This window comes from Tiliqua scincoides, chromosome 8, assembly GCF_035046505.1.
Source record: "Tiliqua scincoides isolate rTilSci1 chromosome 8, rTilSci1.hap2, whole genome shotgun sequence".
NCBI classification, from domain to species: Eukaryota; Metazoa; Chordata; class Lepidosauria; order Squamata; family Scincidae; genus Tiliqua; species Tiliqua scincoides.
In genome coordinates this window covers 43547608-43566402 of record NC_089828.1, presented here as the reverse complement: position 1 = coordinate 43566402, position 18795 = coordinate 43547608, and the positions used below count along the sequence as shown (strand labels likewise).

General features: G+C 45.2%; 1 protein-coding gene across 3 annotated transcripts in view; it reads right to left on the bottom strand.

The window, feature by feature from the left end:
* The window catches only part of GNG7 (G protein subunit gamma 7), a 148527-nt gene that overhangs the window by 114256 nt on the left and 15476 nt on the right, over positions 1-18795 (bottom strand). For all 3 annotated transcript variants that reach the window (XM_066635868.1, XM_066635867.1, XM_066635869.1), the window contains exon 2: positions 10436-10520. The gene's annotated coding sequence lies outside the window, so the exon portion shown is untranslated. The remainder of the gene's footprint in view (positions 1-10435; positions 10521-18795) is intronic.

The window sequence follows — 18795 nt, the reverse complement described above, 5'->3', positions numbered from 1 at the left end:
GTGACCAGACCAAGCTTGCTCAGTTTCACCCTTAATTTCAGATGTTGAAGTCCTTTTTCATACATTTGGGTTCCTGCACTTTCTTCTTTGTTGTGGTTTTGGGGTGCCCTCCCTTTTTGTTTTTGCATGCTGTCGTTTGGTGATACGGAAGAGTGGCAATTGCTCACTTTTGAGGATATGGTTGGAATTGGGGTTCATCCGATAGATCTTTTTTAATCAAGATGGTGGTAAGCAAGGAGAGCAGTGATTGGCAAGAATGGGATGTTTTGAAGGGAAAAAATGTATCTGTATTGAACAATGTGGTTGCCCACTTGCATTGCAAGACAGAGAGAATTCCTAGAGGGTAGAGGATCAAAAAGCACCCTGGTTTATTTACCGTGATCAGGAGTTGTTGTTGTTTGACCAGTTTAATAAGGAACTGGACACATCAGACATTTTGGAAAGTTTGCAACCCTGGACACTTTTCTGGAAATAAGTCCCATTAAATACAATGCGACTTACCTACAGACATGCCTACAACACACTGTCAAAATATGACACCATGTTAACTAACAACTTGAAAATATCCTGTGTGATATGGATGTTTATTATAAGGATTTGGGCAGCCCAGTCCTCAGCTGACTGGTGTGCTGGGCTGCAGTGGTACCAAAATGACTGCCGCGGCATCCTCGGTGCACCACGCCTCAGGTGCATTTGTCCCCTTTCCCCAGGTAAGGTAAAACAGCCTGCAATGGAGCTACTCAACTCTGCACTGGCCATTTAGCCATGTTGGGCTGGGAGGCCCGTCCCCCTCCCCCCACCTGGAACACCTCCCCCACGCCCCTACTTACCTCTCCAACGCCTGGTGCTCACTCAAAGTTCCAGGCTGCAATCACCTGTCCTCCGCCTGGCGCCCGTGCTGGCCAGACAGTAAGGGCCGCGAGTGTGCCTTACGGCATGTTTGACATTGCACACCAGCGCTGATCCAGTGCGCAACGTTCAGGATTGGGCCCTTATCTTAGTCTCTTAGAATCTAGAAATTTAAGAGGTGGAACTTGGGATATGCAAATGAGACAGTGTACCTGGCTGAAAAATAATACATCACAACCAAGAAATATGGTCTGATTGCAGGAATTGTCCCCCAGTTCATCCCTATATTCTATGGAAGAAAAGGCAAGAGAATTCCTCTGATATTTCAGAGAAGAGTGACAGATATCTTTTAGCACCACTTTCTCCCAAGGTGTTCTACTTGCAAGAGGAAGAATCCAGTTCAGACTGGTCAACAAAGGAAGCAACATTGAGAGTTAATTTGTCCATTTGAATGAAGAGGATATGGCTGCTCTGAATAAAAATTTGTCTTTTGTTGCATCCCAGTACAAAGTATTAAGGACTTGGGTTGACATTTTCAAATTAACTAGGTTACTGAAACTGAGAAAAGCACTTGGGGATTCTAATGAGGCACTTACAACTCCTTTCGCCCCAAGTCCTGATATTTTCCTGCCACACATAATCACAGTGTTCAAATGTTTGAGAAAGGGCATTGAGGAACATTCAATCTGTGGAACAAAACACTAACAAAAGCTGGCACAATCCTATTAATAGAAATTGGTTGTCGATGCCCTGTCTAGGAATTCAAGTATCATCAAACCAGCAGACAACCATGGTGTGATTGTAATGATGGACAAGGTAGACTGTTGTCAATAAGTCCATTCGCAATGAAGTGTTCTATAAAGCTACTAAAGAAATCTATTTCAATATCAAAATAAACATTCAGGAAGCCATTACCTAGATTACAGGTTATCCGCTGGGGTTCCGTTCCAGAACCCCTAGTGAATAAAAAAAAGTCTGTGGATAAAAAAGTGGAAAAAATAGATTTAAAGACCCACTTACAGATTTCTTGCCCCTCCGCTGCTAATAAGGTCATGTCTTGCCATTCACAGGGGTTTAATTCTGGGACTCCCTGCTGATAATATAAAATGTGTTAAATAAAACAATTTTTAAAAAATAAAATGTGTCCCTTTACAACTGTGGTTTAAAAACAGTTTTTCTTACTGTTGTAGAGAGGCAGTCAGCAATTAGAAATGCAAAGGACCCCCTGCCTTTGCCTGGCTCAGCTGAAGAATGGAATGATCACTTGCATGACTGTCTCTCGACAACAGTAAGAAAAGCAGTTTTTTAAACTGTGATTTTAAAGAGATGCATTTTTCCCCTTCTCCAGGGATCAGTACATTCCTTCTCAACTGCAGTGGCCACTCATGTTAAGTCAAACTCATGTACAAAAAAATTTGTTTATAACAAGGTTGGACCTGTATAGTGATACCTCTGCACCTTTTTTCCTAGAGCTCCTGTAAAACATTTTGTCCCCAAAACAGGTTTCCTCCCCCAGGTAGACTGCTTATTTCAGTTCCAAGATACCAAGCATCTCATACAACATAGAGACGGGAAGCTTACTGATATTAACCCTGGCTTGGCAACCATGGGTTTTAATTTTTTTGAACCGTGGGCCCTTCAGATTTGCAGGGGATTGGTTCTGGAACCCCGCACAGATGACAAAATCTGCAAAATAGTGTGGATGCTCAAGTCTGTGGTTGACATGTTTAGAAAACTGTAAATTTGTGCAAATTGTGTAAATTGCTTATCTCACGTAAATTGCCTAAACTTGTGTTAAGTGCCTAAACTTAATGAACGAGGCAAGTGCTGTGAAATGGCAGGGTCTGAGGCAAACAAGCAGTGTGGCAGAGAGACCTGTGATATGGCATGAGGCTACAGCAGGGTATGCGAAATTATTTTTTTAAATACGTTGTCATTCTGTAGATTGTTAAATCCATGACTGTGGAGCTCACGGATATGGTGGGTCCACTGTAAGAGACCAGATCAACAGTAAAATCTATAAACTGATATTTCTGATAAGCCAACACATCTGTTGGATCTTTTGGCTCTCATTGTAGAGAAAAATTATTTCTATCTGATCAACAGAAATGAAATATAGGTGTTGATGTTATAAGCTGCTTTTGGCTTTCTCACTGGAGTTAACCCATTTTTGCTTGGTCCATAGATGTACACATTTGGTCCTTGTTGCATACATGCAAAGTTGGGAGAAATGACTTTAAAAAAAAGAAAAGACTGGATAGAACATTTAAAAATAAATAATAAATAAAAAGGGGTTGAAATGGGTGGTCCAGTTGAACCCAGTATTGCCAATTTGTATACAGCAAAGCTGGAATAGGCTCTAATTTTGAATTGCATCATAAATCCATTTATCAAACATCTTCTATACCATAGACTAGTAGTTTCCAAACTGGTGGGTCACGACCCACTGGGGAAGTGGAAAAGGACCATTCCCCTTTAACGAGAATGGCCCAGAAATAGGCTGCAACACAATCAGGACAATCATGCTGCTGCTGGGGAGGCATTTTTTCACTTACCTGGGAATCACTGTGGCTCTCTGGTGGGTCTGGGGGGGGGGTCTGCGGCCCTCCTGGCACCTCCAATCTGCTGTAAAAAAGAAAAATCCACTTCCTGTTTCACAACAAAAACAGGAAGTGGTTTTTTCTTTTCTTTTTTCAGCAGTTTAGGGCTGCCAGGAGGATTGCAGAGGGGGTTGCAAGCTCCCCAGTACCTCTGGAAAGCCACTGTGACCCCCCAGGTAAGTTTTAAAAACACTTCCCACCCTGGCAGCAGCACAATCATCCTAATCATGTTGCTGTCCCCTCCCCTTCAAATACTTGCAAATACTTACAGGGTTCCCAAAGTCCAAGGAGGACATTGAGAACCACTGTCATAGTCATATAAAGATGCATTCATTTTGCTCCCAGGGAGTTCCTTAGGGCCCAATCCCATACAACTTTCCAGCACTGATGCAGCTGCAGTGCTGCCCTGAGGCAAGGGAACCAGCATTCTCTTACAATGAGGAGGGCTCTGTGACTGACCCCCGACCCAACAACAGGATGCAGCATGCACGCTGTTGGTACAGCTGCATCAGTGCTGGAAAGCTGGATAGGATTGTGCCCCTAGTTAGGTCAACACAATTAGTTTTCAGATTAAAATGTACCTGACCTTTTGACTTGACTCATACTCCATTTTTGGATATTATTATGTTTACTTAGCAGATTAATGTCACATAATACTGTATTCTAAATATATGGATAGGAATTTTATACTTCATAAAAATGCCTTGGATTATTCAGGACAACTTGTCTTTTAGACGGTTTGTTTAAAAAAGGAAATGTAAAGTGATATACTGTATTTTGTAGGTCACTTCAATAGAAAGGATTTCCTGTGTGAGTTATACAGCTGAGATTTTGTGCTGATCAGCTCACTAGCTCTACCTTATTGACAGATAAATTCCGGGGGGGCGGGCAACACCGTCATTGCACTACACCAGCCATTTTCAACCACTGTGCCGTGGCACACTGGTGTGCTGCAAATGGTCCCCAGGTGTGCCACAGGAATTTGGGAGAGGGTCATTTGTCAATAGGATCATTGGGGGATGTGAGCCCCCACTGATAGCACAGTGCGCCTTGTCAATTGTCAAAAAGCTGATGGTGTGCCCTGACCATTTTAGTGCCTTGCCAGTGTGCTGCAAGATGAAAAAGGTTGAAAATCACTGCACTACACTGATCTCTTGCATTTAGTCATTTAGGAGAGGGGCCACGATAAAAATGCTGCTGTGTACAGCAGCCCCTAAATATTTCATCTGCACATTTGCTTGCAGATGTTCACCAACATTTGCTTGGTTCAGTGGTGTAGCTAGAGGAGTTGCAAAGCACTTAAGTTTTGCAGGGAGCCTCACCTTGGCATGCAAGTGGCCCCTCCCCCTTAGAGCCATTCTGGGCCACAAGAACAAAATGCAAGCAACACCACTGACTTGGTTAAAGCACACTATTAGCTACACCACTGGTTTGGTTAAAGCACATATTTTATCAAGTGCATAACCTCCTGAGACTAAAGAATGCTGGACTGCATGGTCCTCACTGTCAGGTACATTGTTGGAATAGTAAGCATTGAGCAACCAAAGCTAATTCTGTTTCTTATAGTGTAGCTGGCAACCTTCAGTCTCGAAAGACTATGGTATCGCGCTCTGAAAGGTGGTTCTGGAACAGCGATCCGGCCATCATCCATATTCTTATAGTGTAGCAATATGGAAAATAACCCATAGAGGGAGCTGGTTCATACCATATATTCCCTAAGACTATTCTAAGCCACACCTTAACTATAGTTCTGTTATTGCTGAACTAGGGCCTGAATGTAAGCCTTCTGTAGATCTTGCTCTTTAATAGAAGTATTTGTCTTCTGAAGCTTGGTGACTGAAAGCAAGCCTTGCTACTTGGAACCCCTTCTAACTAGGCAAAGAAGTCCCTTTTCAAGCAGTGCTCCTCTTACACTTAGCAGGGAGAGAGTAACTGTCTCTCTTCACTCCAGTAAGGTGTCTCTTCTAGTGGCTGTTTGATGGTGCTCTACATTTTTTTTTTAATTGTGAGCCATTTGGGGACAGGGAACTATTATTTGATCTGACTGTGAACTGTTTTGTTGTTGAAAAACAGGATATAAATATTCATAATAGTAGAAATATATAGTATTTCCTTTCTGACATTCCCTTAAGCCACTTCTGCCCAACACTGCATATACGCAACAGGGATCAAATGTGTACACCTGTGGACTGGGCAGAAATGGGTTAATGTATCTTTCAGTTTCCAATATGGGCAGTTCTATTCTTCTCTTTCCTCTCCCCAATCTGGCCCAATCCCATTTTAGAGAAAAATGTGTCTGTTTTCTTCTTGTCTGGAACTTTAAGCCTCTCCAGCAGTGCCTGCCTTGAGCTCCAGAGGTCAACAGATCTCCTTGCCTGTGGTATTAGTGCTAATTTGGTTGGACACTGTGCACTGTTGACTGTCCAGGACAGTATTATTCAAACTGTGAGGCGCGGCTCTTTAGGGAGGTGCCAGGAACTGAAAGGAGAGGCGCGGGATGTCCTCTCGCAGCGATACAGTCACACCCCTGGGCAGAATAGGAGCCCGTCTTCTGCCCCTCTCTGTGCTTTTTTTTTAAAGCAGAAGAAATGGGAGTTGCTCAGCTGTGAGAGTGGCTGCTGCCGCCCTGCCCTCTTCTGAGCATGCTCAGCTTGCAGTCCTTAACCCTCGCTGATCCTTGTCTGGTTGGTTCCTAGTTCCCAGCCTGGGATCGCTTCTCATCAAAGTGAAATCTGTCTTTTCAACCCCCTCCCTCTTCCACTCCCCCCTTTTCGATCTCCAAACCTTCCCGCTTTCCTCCCCCTGCCCAAATAAAACACTTCCTATTTTACCAGTCACCAGGGGTCTTAAAGTTGTTTCCATGCAGTTGGCAAAGGGGGGGGGGGGAGAGAGAGACAAGCACACACTTTACTTGGCCAGGAGCAGAAAAAGGGTACTGTTTTTAAAGTGATTTATTAATCTTGTTTTGACTGAAAAGGAAAGGCTGTATTTTTAAAGTGATGAGTCTTGCTATTTGAAGGGAATACTTATCAGCCATTGATGAAGTGATTGCCAGCCCAATCCTATCCACACTTTCCTGGGAATAAGCCCCATTGACTCTAATGGGACTTACTTCTGAGTAGACATGCATAGGCTTGAGCTGTGCATCTCCTAGTACAGGAGACAAATCAGCTTCCTAACCAAACCCTTATCAGCTCTGATATATTTTCATGGTCTATTTTTGTTTTCCCCACCAGCTGCTGGAAAAATTTAATTTCATTAAATTAATGACTGGTTCAATCCTATCCAAGGAGAATGGGAGAAATGACTAGTTGGATTGGGGTCCACAGGGGTGTGTGTGTGTGTAATGTTGGTCAGACTGGTTGTTCACAACGTTCATTTGATAAAACAATTCTATTGGTATGCTTATAAAGTTTTAAAAAATGAGTCCTCCTGGACCAGACAAAATCTACCTACTCCAGCATCCTGTCTCTAACAGTGATCAGCAGCTGATCATTTATAAAGCATGTATATTGCTATGTATTAATAATATATTTTTAAGATCTGCATTTAATTAATGATATGATTAATATAATTAATATTAATATAGTTAAAATACATTTAATATTTAATTATATTAACATAAATATAATATTATATTTAATATATTATAATATTATATTTAATATATTAAATATATTATATTGTATAATATATATTAGTTAATATTTCTGGCCACTTCCTGTTTAATGATGTCACTTCCAAACCTCAGGAACATGATGGGGAGTCCTGGCCAACAACCACAGGGGTCCAGGGAGCCACTGGTTGGAAAAGTTTGAGTACCACTGGTCCAGGAATACACACTTGCTTTTTTAACCCTTGGAGTTCTAGGGCTACAAATGGAACACTCGCAGTAAAATAACAGCGAGACACACATATGCAGTCTCTTTAACCAGGGCTCTTCTGCCTCCTGGCTTATATTTTTTGTTTTGAATTTTTGAAACTCTACCAACCTGTTCAGAACAGTCTCTGTTTAAGGGACCTCCCTTATGTCTGCGGCTGGTCCCATTTTGGCTACATCTGTCTCCAAACACTAGAGTTCAGCATGAGAGAAGCAGTTTGTACGCCATTAGAGATTAGATGGATAGTACAGAAACACTGGCGCATCGCCGAGGACATCTTGGGGTGTGGGATGTCTTTGTATAAAGAATAACCCAATGGCTAATTTAGCTTATATGCTGGATCATTCAGATATTCTCTATATAGCAGTGGTTCTCAAACTGGTGGGTTGCGACCCACCGGTTCATGTCACTCTTCCCCCATCCCTTTAAGGGGCGGGGGAAGGGGAAGGGGAGAGAGGCAGCAACACGATCCCCAGGATCATGTTGCCAAGGGGGGCAAGGGGGCTGCTTGTGACTTACTTTACATGATGCTGGGCTGCAGCAGGCTGCAGGAGGTGCAGGCAGCCCTGCACAGCGATCCCGGATGCTTGGAACCTGCAAAAGAAGCGGGCGCAAAGCACCTCCTGCAAAATGGAAGTGCTTTGCGCCCGCTTCTTTTGCAGGTTCCAAGTGTCGGGGAGGGCTGTGCAGGGCTCCCCGCACCTCCTGCAGCCTGCTGCAGCCCAGCATCATGTAAAGTAAATCACAAGCACCCCCTCGCCCCCCCTTAGCGACGCGAACCTGGGGATTGCATCACTGCCCTAGCCCCTCCCACGCAAGAACTTACTGAGGGAGTAAAGCTCCCTCAAAGTTTAAGAAACTCTGCTATATAGCATCTCAAACCAAGAGGTATAGGAGGGCACTTCCAACATGGAGACAGTCCAGGCATCCCAGGCGAAACATTCCTTAATTCAGTGGTTGAGAAAATTTACACATCAAGGTACTGTACTAACTGCAATTCCACTCATGTAATAGCATAAATTCCGTCCCCCTGTTTGTGTCTGTAAGTAGAACAAGCCACAAGAGCTCTAAAGCTTTGCATAAAACTTTTGGAACGCAAGAAAAAAATCTGATAAAGTTCTGGACACATCATTAATAGCACTTTTTTTTTTAAGGATTCAAACATGCACCCACTGAAGCCACAGGTGTTTGTGGTTTTGCTTTGGATCAAATTGGCACTGATGCCCAGAAAGGTCAAGATCCAGTGATGGTGCCTTCCTCTGAATGCCTCTTAAATAACTACCTTGCAATCTCTTTCACCATCACAACTTCAAGATAAATGGGATTTGAAGCACGGCCAAGACAAGGAAACAAGTGGCAATTCAGGCAGCTGGCAGATCTCACTTAGCCCAGCCCACAGGCTGTAGAAGGGTGATCTAGGACAAGCAAGGGAGCTTTTGCTCATGTCTTTCATTTGATAATATATGTATTTCCCTCTTGAAGAACCACCCTGATTGCTTCTAAGCCGAAGACATGCTTCTTTGCCTCTCAGGAAGGATGAGCAATGCTGTGCAATGGGTTCAGCAGCCACCCGGAGTGCCCCTCTGGCAGGATTCTTTAAGGTAACATGATGTGGCATTTACAAATCCTAGGCTTAGCTCTCCCTGATTAGCAGTAAATTGGGCAAAGAGACATTCTGCAAAGAAGAGGGTGGCGGAGACACAGCATCTATGAAGAAACAAGCATTTCCAGGGTGACGGTTTGCCAGCATTCACAGGATTACCTTCACTGAATGCCAAGCAAGCAGTGAATGAACCATGGAAAACAGAATCATTTCTCTCTTCCCAAAGAAGTCAGGGGTCTAAACTGAAAACATTACTGACAGCACAGAAGCTGAGCAAGAAGATAAAAAAATAAGTACATTTGATGCAATTTGATTTGCAGCTCCTTACAGAATAATTTAGGGGGGGGGGAATCTTAGGGTCTTAACTAGAGCACAATGCCTCAGTTCTTAACTATTCCCAGTTTATACTCGCAATGTATTATTACTGAATAAAATGGTCAAGCACCTCCAATCCTCTTGCACAGAGCTGAGGTCTTGCACGTGTCTTAGTACATGGAAGAAAACATCCTTTAAAAACTATGCCTCCAGTGCCCCTTCCCTGGGTGAGAGTGTCTGGATTCTCAGCACGTGAGATATTTAGGGCATACTGAAGATGCGTGGACCACTACCACAGGGATAGGAGGGGTGAGGGCAACAGGCAAGGCAAAAATCACCCTATCAAAGTCCTCTTAAAAACCGAAGCAGCTGCTGCTGTCAGTGCACACCCGCTCCAGCTACTTCCCGTGTCAGAACTCAGTCTTCAGGTTCAGTGCTGCAGCTTCTCGATCTCGCTACCATGCCCCCATCTCCTTCTTCCAGAGGAGGAGGAAGGGGCACAGCAGCCAGATTGATAAGCTGCCGCTGTGGCCTTCTCTTCATGTTTGCAGAGCAAAAGGCCACCTCCTTCTCCAAGAGAACTCGGAAGTGACATCACAACATCACGACGTTGCCAAATTGGGCACTGTGGCCCCTGGCAACATCACTGCATGCACATTCCCCTCCGCTAGGTTATGATATGTGTTAATATGTTTTTATTTGTTTTAAATTATGTTTTTAATCTGTTTTAACCTGTTGTAAGCCGCCTTGAGTCCCTTCGGGGAGAAAGGTAAAAATAAAGTTATTATTATTATTAGGCTGGAAAAACTGCCAAGCCACCTATGACCCCCAAACAGTGATGTCGCTCACAGTCTCAGAACACAGAGCAGCTCTATTGCATCCACTATCTGGCACATAAAAATCAACTACTCCCGATGATGGTCACAGAGAGGTTTGGCTTGCTTTTGAACTTCCTTCCTCAGAGCAAGTTAGTTAAAAAACCCTAACACCACCACTGCCATAAGTCTCATCATCCCTCAGGGTCTCAGCACTACCCATTGCAGATGTCACCAGTTTTGGCCAGCCTCTCAAGGCCTCGATGCCCACTGTCCTGAAGCAGGATGCCCAGGGATCTAGAGTCATCCCAGCAGTGGCCAGGGGTGCCACCTCACCAGGGAAGGACATACGCAGCACTTGCTCAGGCTTACCTGCAAGGTGACAGGCTGGCAAAATACCCTCTTTTCAGTACCAGGAGCGCTGCTCTCTCAACCAATGTGGCTGAAGTTTTGTTTCCTATGATGAAAGAAAGGGGTGGGGAGGAGAAAAATAGAAACTGTTAGAAAAAATCCCTGCTTTCATCAGACTTCAGCAATCAATTGCATGTTCAGAGAAACAAAAGGGAGGGGAGGGACATTTCAGAGAAACGGAGCACCATCCACTCATTGTTTGTCCAGCTTTCAATGGCTATGGCTGTTCTATGCTTTTCTTTGGAAAAATATGCACACGGGGCCACGTCACTGTAGGGTCCACTGTGGTCATCTGGCATTCAAAGCAGAACTAGCTTATTATTTCTAATATGTATGTTCTGCCTCTCAACCGTAGTTCCTGAAGCAGCTGACAAAAAAGCTAGGAAACTGTACAAGGAATCAAAGCAATGAAACCGAAGCAGAAGCCAGAGAAGTAAAAGGCCAGAGAAACAATTTAAAAACAGCAGCAGCAAACACCAGAAGCTTAACATGCATTTGATCAATAAGATCACACTCCGAAACTCCAACACTCCACTGACAAATAGCAGCACATCTACCAGGCACCCAGGAGCCATCAAGGAAAGCACTGAGCAGGGGAAAGCATGGCACAGTCATGGCGCCATAACCAAAAAGGCCCTGACTTGGGTTAGTACCCATTTCACTTCTGACGAGGTGGGGGGCGCTTGAAAATAGTGCACAGTTTTACTTTTGAGACTGAAGCCTGCACGGTTTGAACGTTAGCCAGAGCGAGGGTGCTAAGATGAGGACACCCCTTCCAGAGTCTCTGCCTTTGGAATGACAAAGTCTCCCAACCTTCCAGGACCCCTGCAGCCTCCCGCTCATCTGTTCACGCCTGCCGCGGAACTTCCTCTGCTCTTACTATCTGTCCACTTTTCAAAATGGAGTGCACGGTTTTGCCATGCCATTCTTTACCCCTCCTCCCCTTCCAATTGGCCTGGAAGGAAAGGAGGGGCAAAACAACACAGGGGCAGTGCACACTGATTGACCACTGCTGAGTGGGAAGCAGTCATTTACCTGGCTACTCTTGCTGCCTGCTGAGTTCATGAGGATGGGTCCCATGTAGCAGGCTGGCGGGGGTGGGGGTAGAACCCATTCCCAGCTCTTGACAAACTGAAGACTGCTGTGCTAGGATACTCCCAGCAAGTACAAGGAGAAGACAAGTTAGCCAAAGCATTCCAAATCAAGGATCAGTTCCTTGTGAATGCAGTTACTGGCTCTGTACTTTTCACTAAGGTCACCATGAGACAGCAGGCTCCCCTAGAAAGGCTCAGACCCTCTGCCTGGACAAGCCCGAGTACCTTCCCAGTGCCTTCCAGCATCAGCCCTACATCAGGATGGGGCAGAGTGCCATGGCAGCCTCCCTTCTCATGGCCCCAGGAAGGGAGAGAGCCATTCACTGAGCAACGTGGTCTCTTTGCCTGCCACCTTGCTCCAGCCAGGTTCCATCCTGAAGTCCCACCAACACCACCTCCCTGTATACCCCACAGCCAGGTCCCATGTCTGGAGGGGCCCTGCACTAGGTCGGCGAGCAGAGCAACTGTAGCTGCAGCAAGCACTTCACTCTGTAGCTGACACTCCAGCAAGGAATCTTCTGTGCCAAGGTATCATGAGAAGAGCATAGTGAGTGGAGCATTGCTGCTGGACAGCCCTCCCTCCCTCCCTCCCAACCCTGGGTCCAACTGGCTTGAAATCCCCCCTCCAAAGCATTCGGTGGCAACACCGCTGCCACTCATCCTAGTGAGTGGGGGAAAGGTGCAAAAATACTTTGCGTTGGGCCCTGCAGCTCCTAAGGTTGACCCTCCCCACACCCAAAGAGGCTGGCCAGCCCCAAAGCCAAATGAGCCCAGTTGAACTGCCAGATAAGTCCAGTTGAACACTGTTTGTTCTGCCAAAGGAATTTTCAAGAACATCACAGCAAGAGAAGACAGGATGCTCTTGGAGGCTGCAGTGTCAAAGCACAGAGGCAACCAGGAGGCGGGAGCTGTGCGTCAAACGATTCGTAATGGCTGGCTTAGTTCATGATTTTTCACCCCAGCACCTCCGCTAGCCAAGAGCACCTTCCAGTCAAGCACACTTACCCAAATGCACAGCAAGCGTCTCTCTCTCTCTCTCCCCTCCCCGACAGAAGCCACAGCATTTGCAAGCATGTATGTGCAAACAGAGCTTAAAAACTACACCCTGATGAACTGTGTTCCCCATTTTCCAAATTCAGCCAGACGGCAAAATCAAATTCAATCCCAGGGTGAAGGGAAGGAGAGAATAAATTCCTAAAAGAAGAATTCTGAGTCCTAAGTTGAGAGAGGCAGAATAGCTAATGCACAGAGCAAAGCAGTATCTCGTCCACCCCCTTGGGCAAATCCATGGGTTGCCAGCTTTTAATCAGCCCCTTGTGCAAAGATGGTGAAGTTGATGATCAGGTGATATCCAACCCTGCACACAAATTCAATAAAGTCGAATTGATAATGCGGCCAGACAGAATGCTCATTTTCCCAAAAGAAATATTATTCATTTTATTGATTTTTTTTTAAAATCCCACCTTTCCTTGTTAGCAGACTTGTGCCTACTTAAAACAAATTTAAATCACCATACAAAAGAAAATGTATTACACACTAAAATTGGAAAACTAAAAGCAAGAATAAAGTGGTTGCAACTGACAGAACTGAGTGAACTGGAAAGACCTGGATTCAAGTCTAGATAATGTCATCTAGTCCAACACACCGCTTGTAGCAGGAAATGCTCCTAGAGTAGCAATCTTCAACCACTGTGCAGTGGCACACTGATGTGCCACAGATGGTCCGCAAGGGTGCCATGGAAGGTTAGGGAGGTCATTTATTAGTAGGGCAATTGGGGGATTTGAGCCCCTACAAGCAGCATGGTGTGCCTTGTCAATGGTCAAGAAACAGATGGTCTTCCTTGACAATTTTAGTGTTTATCTGTGTGCCATGAGATGAAAAAGGTTGAAAATCTCTGTCCTAGAGCACCTCCAGCTCTAGAATGGAGACCTGGGGGTTTCCTGACACTCTAAACACAGAGGGAATGAAACAGAGAGAAACCGTGAGATGATCAAAACATCCTAACTCTCCTTCACAGAAAGCAAGAGGTCACTTTGGCTGGAGCTGAAACTGCACACTGGCTCCAGAGTGACAAGGAAAGTTGCCCAGGCAGTGAAGTAGGAATCAAGCAGGAAAGTGGATAGGCTGGGTGGCAAAAGTAAGGGAATAGAGAAACCTGGAGGAAGGGCATGTAGAGAAAGCGAGGCCAGAGGCAAACACAACAAGGCACTCAGGACAGGAAGGGTCAGGAAACAAGTTCAGAAACCAGGAAAAGGATGCTGGACATATGTTGAAAAAAGGAAGGTCTGGGGGAACAAGGGGCCCTATGGATGCACTTCAAAGCTTGGGTTGCCAACATTTTCCACAATAGGGCTCCTGTGCCTTTAGAAACTTCACAACTGACAAAACAGTCAGTAGCGTAGCATTCCCCATAGCTGTGCTTCTAGGTTGGAAACACTGCCACCATTTGAGGCTTGCCTGATGTATGAGGGACTTTCTAAGAGGTGGGGAGTGCCAACCAACCCTATAAGAGCCTACAAGCTGCAGGTGGATCTCCTGCAGGTCCCCTCCCCCACCCCAACACTGATCCTGTGCCTTTAACTTCAGCCTGACCCAAAGAAATAAATCAGGAAATGCTTTTCCCCAGAGGCCACTAAAGTGATGAGAAAAGAACAATCCCCCCCCCCCACCACATACACACCTCTTGTCAAGCTACCCTCAAAAGTCCAGGAGATAAGCCAATGGCCACACTGTTTGCTAGCTTGTCCATTGCTCATAGCTAGAGGTGGGTGAAAACATTTATTTCTTTGCGGATTTCAGTGTTTTCCCAAATTAAAGTGCAGAAAGCTAAGTTTTGAGTTTTTATTCAACACTGACACTATAATTATAAATTATAATAACTTTAAAAGTGTAGTAGGTAGGTGACATAGGTGATATAGTGCCAGCAGATGCATCCACAGTCATTACCCACACACCCTTCCATTAAATAAAGAATAAAAACTAAATCAAGCAGTTTTATTTTTTCACAGATTTTTTAAAACAAAATGAGAAGTGCAGAAAGGTGTTCTGTGTTTTTTATTATCTTAATATTGTTTTCACCCACCGATACTCATAGCCATTCCTGCTCAAAGGGTTGCCTCCTTGCCAAAAGAAGATTGATAGGAGAATCTTCTTTTGGCAAGGAGGCAACCCTTTGAGCAGGAATGGCTATGAGTATCTGACTGTGTTTATCTGACTGTGTCTGATAGGACACACTGGGGTGAGAAATGAACACACATACAGGTCTGACAAGTCCAGTTGCTCCCTGCCCACTGTCTGGGCTTAGAAACTACACACTTATCCTCATATTATGGAGATGCAAGGATGTGAATTAGGCAGCCAAATCTGCTCCAGGAGAAAGGCAGCTAAGCAATCCAGGAGCCAGGCTGGGCCAGAGTCACTCTAACCAGATTCACTCTGTGAGGCTCACAAGACTGGCATTTGGAGCAGGGGGGCTGGAATTGGACATGCCTCTCAGTGACAGGACCACTGTGCCCTGGACAACTGCATCCTGGTCAAGCGCATCCCAGTATAGTATACTTGCATCCCTTCTTTTTGCATCCTGGACATTTATGTCCCAAAATATGTATATTTATATTAGATGTGCTATTTTATTTTAAAATGAAAATAAAGAGTTAGGGTTAGAGTTGGGATAAAAGGCTTAGCATATATAACACGAGGTTTGAAGCAAATAATTGGGATGCCAAAAAAACCCCAGAGGCAAATGTCCAAGGACACCAATGACAGGGACACATTTTACCAGGATGCTAATACCACCTTTCTCTTCCCCTCCATCTGTCTGGTTGGAACAGCAGCTCAGTCTGCTGATAAGCACGGGGTTAGTGTTTCCAAGAAGGACTGGCGTGGTGGAGAAATTTGGCCCACCTCTGAACTCCTTCAGAGGTGGGCCAAATTTCTCCACCATGCCAGTGCTTCTTGGAAACTCCTTCTCTGAACTCTTTCAGAGGTCCATTGGTAACCTCTTTCCCCTTCCCAGCAGGTTATTAAAATGGAGAACCTCCTCCCTCCCACCAAGTGCCCAGATGAGTGAGTGAGCAAACAATAACCGTTCCCAGAGTTTTGATATCCCTTATGTTCCCAGCCCCTTCCTTCTAGGGATGCTGGGTGATATTTCAGAGGTCCGCCCCTTGTGAGCATGGAACCCAGGTTAGTCAGAACAAGGGCCACCCTGATCTTTAGAAACGCCACGTGTCGTCATCCCAAGCCTTGTGCAAATCAACAGCACCTCTCCAAATCCCCCCTGGCCAAGAGCCTTCAACTGATGCAGCTTAAGTGTACCTTTATTTATGGTTCTGGAGCCTGTCTTCATGGCAACTGTTCAGGAAAAACACAGGCGCTGCAAGATCACAGTCGCTTCTGCGTCCCTTTTTGATTACTAAAAGCAAAATGTTCAACCGCCTCCTTGAGAGGCGGCCAGAAATACACAAAGCAGCAGTGCATTTCAAAATGGGGGGGGGGGAGACAAGGAGATCAAAATAATCATTAGTAATTGTGGCAAGAAGAGTACAGGATGTTTACTCTTGCTTGCTGCCACTCTTTTCCGTATTTCCACCGCAGGGGGCAAAAGTTGCTCAGAAAGAAATATCAAAAGGATCACATCCCACGTAAGTGGAAGCTTTTGCTCACAAGGGCATGGAGGGAGGCCTGCTTCAAACATCAAGGGAAACAAGATAAATATGGCTGCCACCCATCTGCACCCTCAACCTGTGTTAAGAGTAGAGTGATTAATATCCAGGTGATTAAAAACCTATCAGGTTTCTTGTATAGCAATTCATGCCATTTCCTGAACACGCACACATTAACTGGGCATGGGGGATTCACATTAATTCAAATTAATTCCCTACGTTATCAAGCAGCTTCTGTCTTCCTTGAAGATCTTGTTTGAGGCTATGGTGGGTCCACCTCTGCCTCTAGCAATGATGCACCAGGACCAAGAAAAGGCAGATAGAGATAAAAACAAATCTGAACCTTGGGCTAGTCGGCTTCCCCACCATCATGCTCAGCTGCTCAAACATCCATTCCTAACAATGTTTCTGATTCAAAATCCCTTTGAGAACCAAACAGGAGTTGGGGGTGAACCTCTGCATAGGAGAACAAGCTGCCCCTCAGCCATTTTCTTGCCTGAGATGGCAGGTGCAAAGGATATGGAGTAGGAAGAGGCTTTGAGGGTTAACGCCCAGATCCAGGGTAACCTTTGCAAGCAACCTTCCTCGTGATTTTTGACACATCTCACAGGGATGATTGACAGCAAGGGAGACACAAAAAGAGAGAAACTACAGGGACCATGAAAACTGGATTAAGTTTCACAATCCCCAAAGGGGAAAAAAAAAAGCAAGTAGGAGCATCAGGCATTGATCAAAGCTGGGGGAAAAGCAGCTTTGCAGAGATGATGACGCTGTGGCGGATGTCTGCCCACCCCTTAATAAGATAAGCCTGCAACATCAGATTACAGACTAAGAAAGCTAATATCGAGAAAGAAGATTAGCAATAGATCTGGGCAAATCTAATTGTGCAAAATAGGCAGAATATTCCCCCCAAATGCAGGACATCAGGTCTGAGAGTAAGTGGCAGATCACAAGCCATTTCTCCTCTCAGCAAAATGTTGCTTTCTCTGAACTCTGCACTTACAAGGGAAGTTTTTATTTAGCAAAGGCCAGCCGCTCCAGAGAAACCTTAGAATGTACATGAATTCCCAGTCCACAGAGGTACAAGCATTTCCTATCTAACCTCCTACAAAAAAGTGAGAGACAGCTGCATTTTTAAAAAATTCATTCAGTTGGTTTGCAGGCGCAGCAGAGCAGGGAGGGAGGGAGGTACGAGAAGCAGCCGTGTGAAAAACACAATGTGGAGCTTGACCGTGGCATTGGGGAAGGTAAAGGGAAAGCAGCTGCCACACTGGAATGGCGACAGGCAAACTGGATCACTGTCAAAGTCAGAAAGGTGGGGAGTCATACGTTTAAAAAGAGAAGAAGCACACACTGAAAAGTGGAGTGCGGGGAAAACACTTGTACAGCCATACCTTCACTTTTGTCTCATTAGGGACCCAGAGCATGGATGACAGTAAAAAAATGAATGAATGTCAAAAGGACAGCCTTACTCAGTGTGAAAATTTATTTTGGCCGGTGAAAAACATAAACACCACATGTTATTAACACATGTTAATACATAAATAACACACGTGCAAATGTGTGTAACATATAATACATGATAATGCACACAAAACCTACATAAAAGAAATAAAATTAAGGTGCGTTCTGTACTGAATGTCAGTGCTGTGTTCTCTAAAATGACAGCCACTGGCACGCAACATCTGAAGAGAGCATCAATGGCTGGACAGATATTAGAACTCAGGTTTCCAAAAGCCAACATCCATACACTAAGCCCAAGAACTGCCACTTTTATGCTAAAGCTCCTCGGGACAATTTCTACCATGCGATTTAACTCCAAGCAGGTGGACTTTTTAGTGAGGTGGGACTTTGGCGGTTGTTTACGCCTCCAGAGGCTCCGGCCCCCTTCCTCCTGCTTCTCAAAGGAGCTTAGATCTACACAACACAATCCGCTGTTGCTGCTCCCGCTCCTGAATAATCACAGACTGGCACAACGCTTCCTGCTTGCTGGCTGGGGCAGGAAAAGGCTTGCCTCTCTGTCAGCCTCCTGCACCGCTTATGCCCTACGGAGCCAGTCGAAAATAATTACTTCTCCGCAGCAACTTCTCCAAACAGGTGCGCCCCGTGCACAGCCTGGCCAGGCTCCAGTTCACCTGCTTAGGAATTCTGCAGGCATCCAGCCGCAGCAGCCAGCAAGGGAAAAGAGCTGCTGCTCAAGCTGGACTTCCAGAGGAAAAAAGGACAACCCTTCTGGCTACCTCCAGAACCAGGGCTGTGAATGGATGAGGGGCACAGCCTCGCGTGTGTGTCCCGCACTGTTTCAGTCTACACAGTTTAAAGTCATTGCTTTTTTATCTTGGTTGGGTTCTGCTTTTGCATTATCATTGCTGATATTAACGGGGGGATCACTTCTTGCCTTTTATTGCCTGCTTGCTACTACTGTGCATTTTAATTACTGACACTTTTTTCCTGTTAGACTGCATTTTAATTGTATTGCTGTGAGATGCCTTGAGCATCCCGATGACAGGAGAAAAAAAACAAGGGTGGTTGTGGACAGCCTGCACTAGCAGGGGGTAGGACT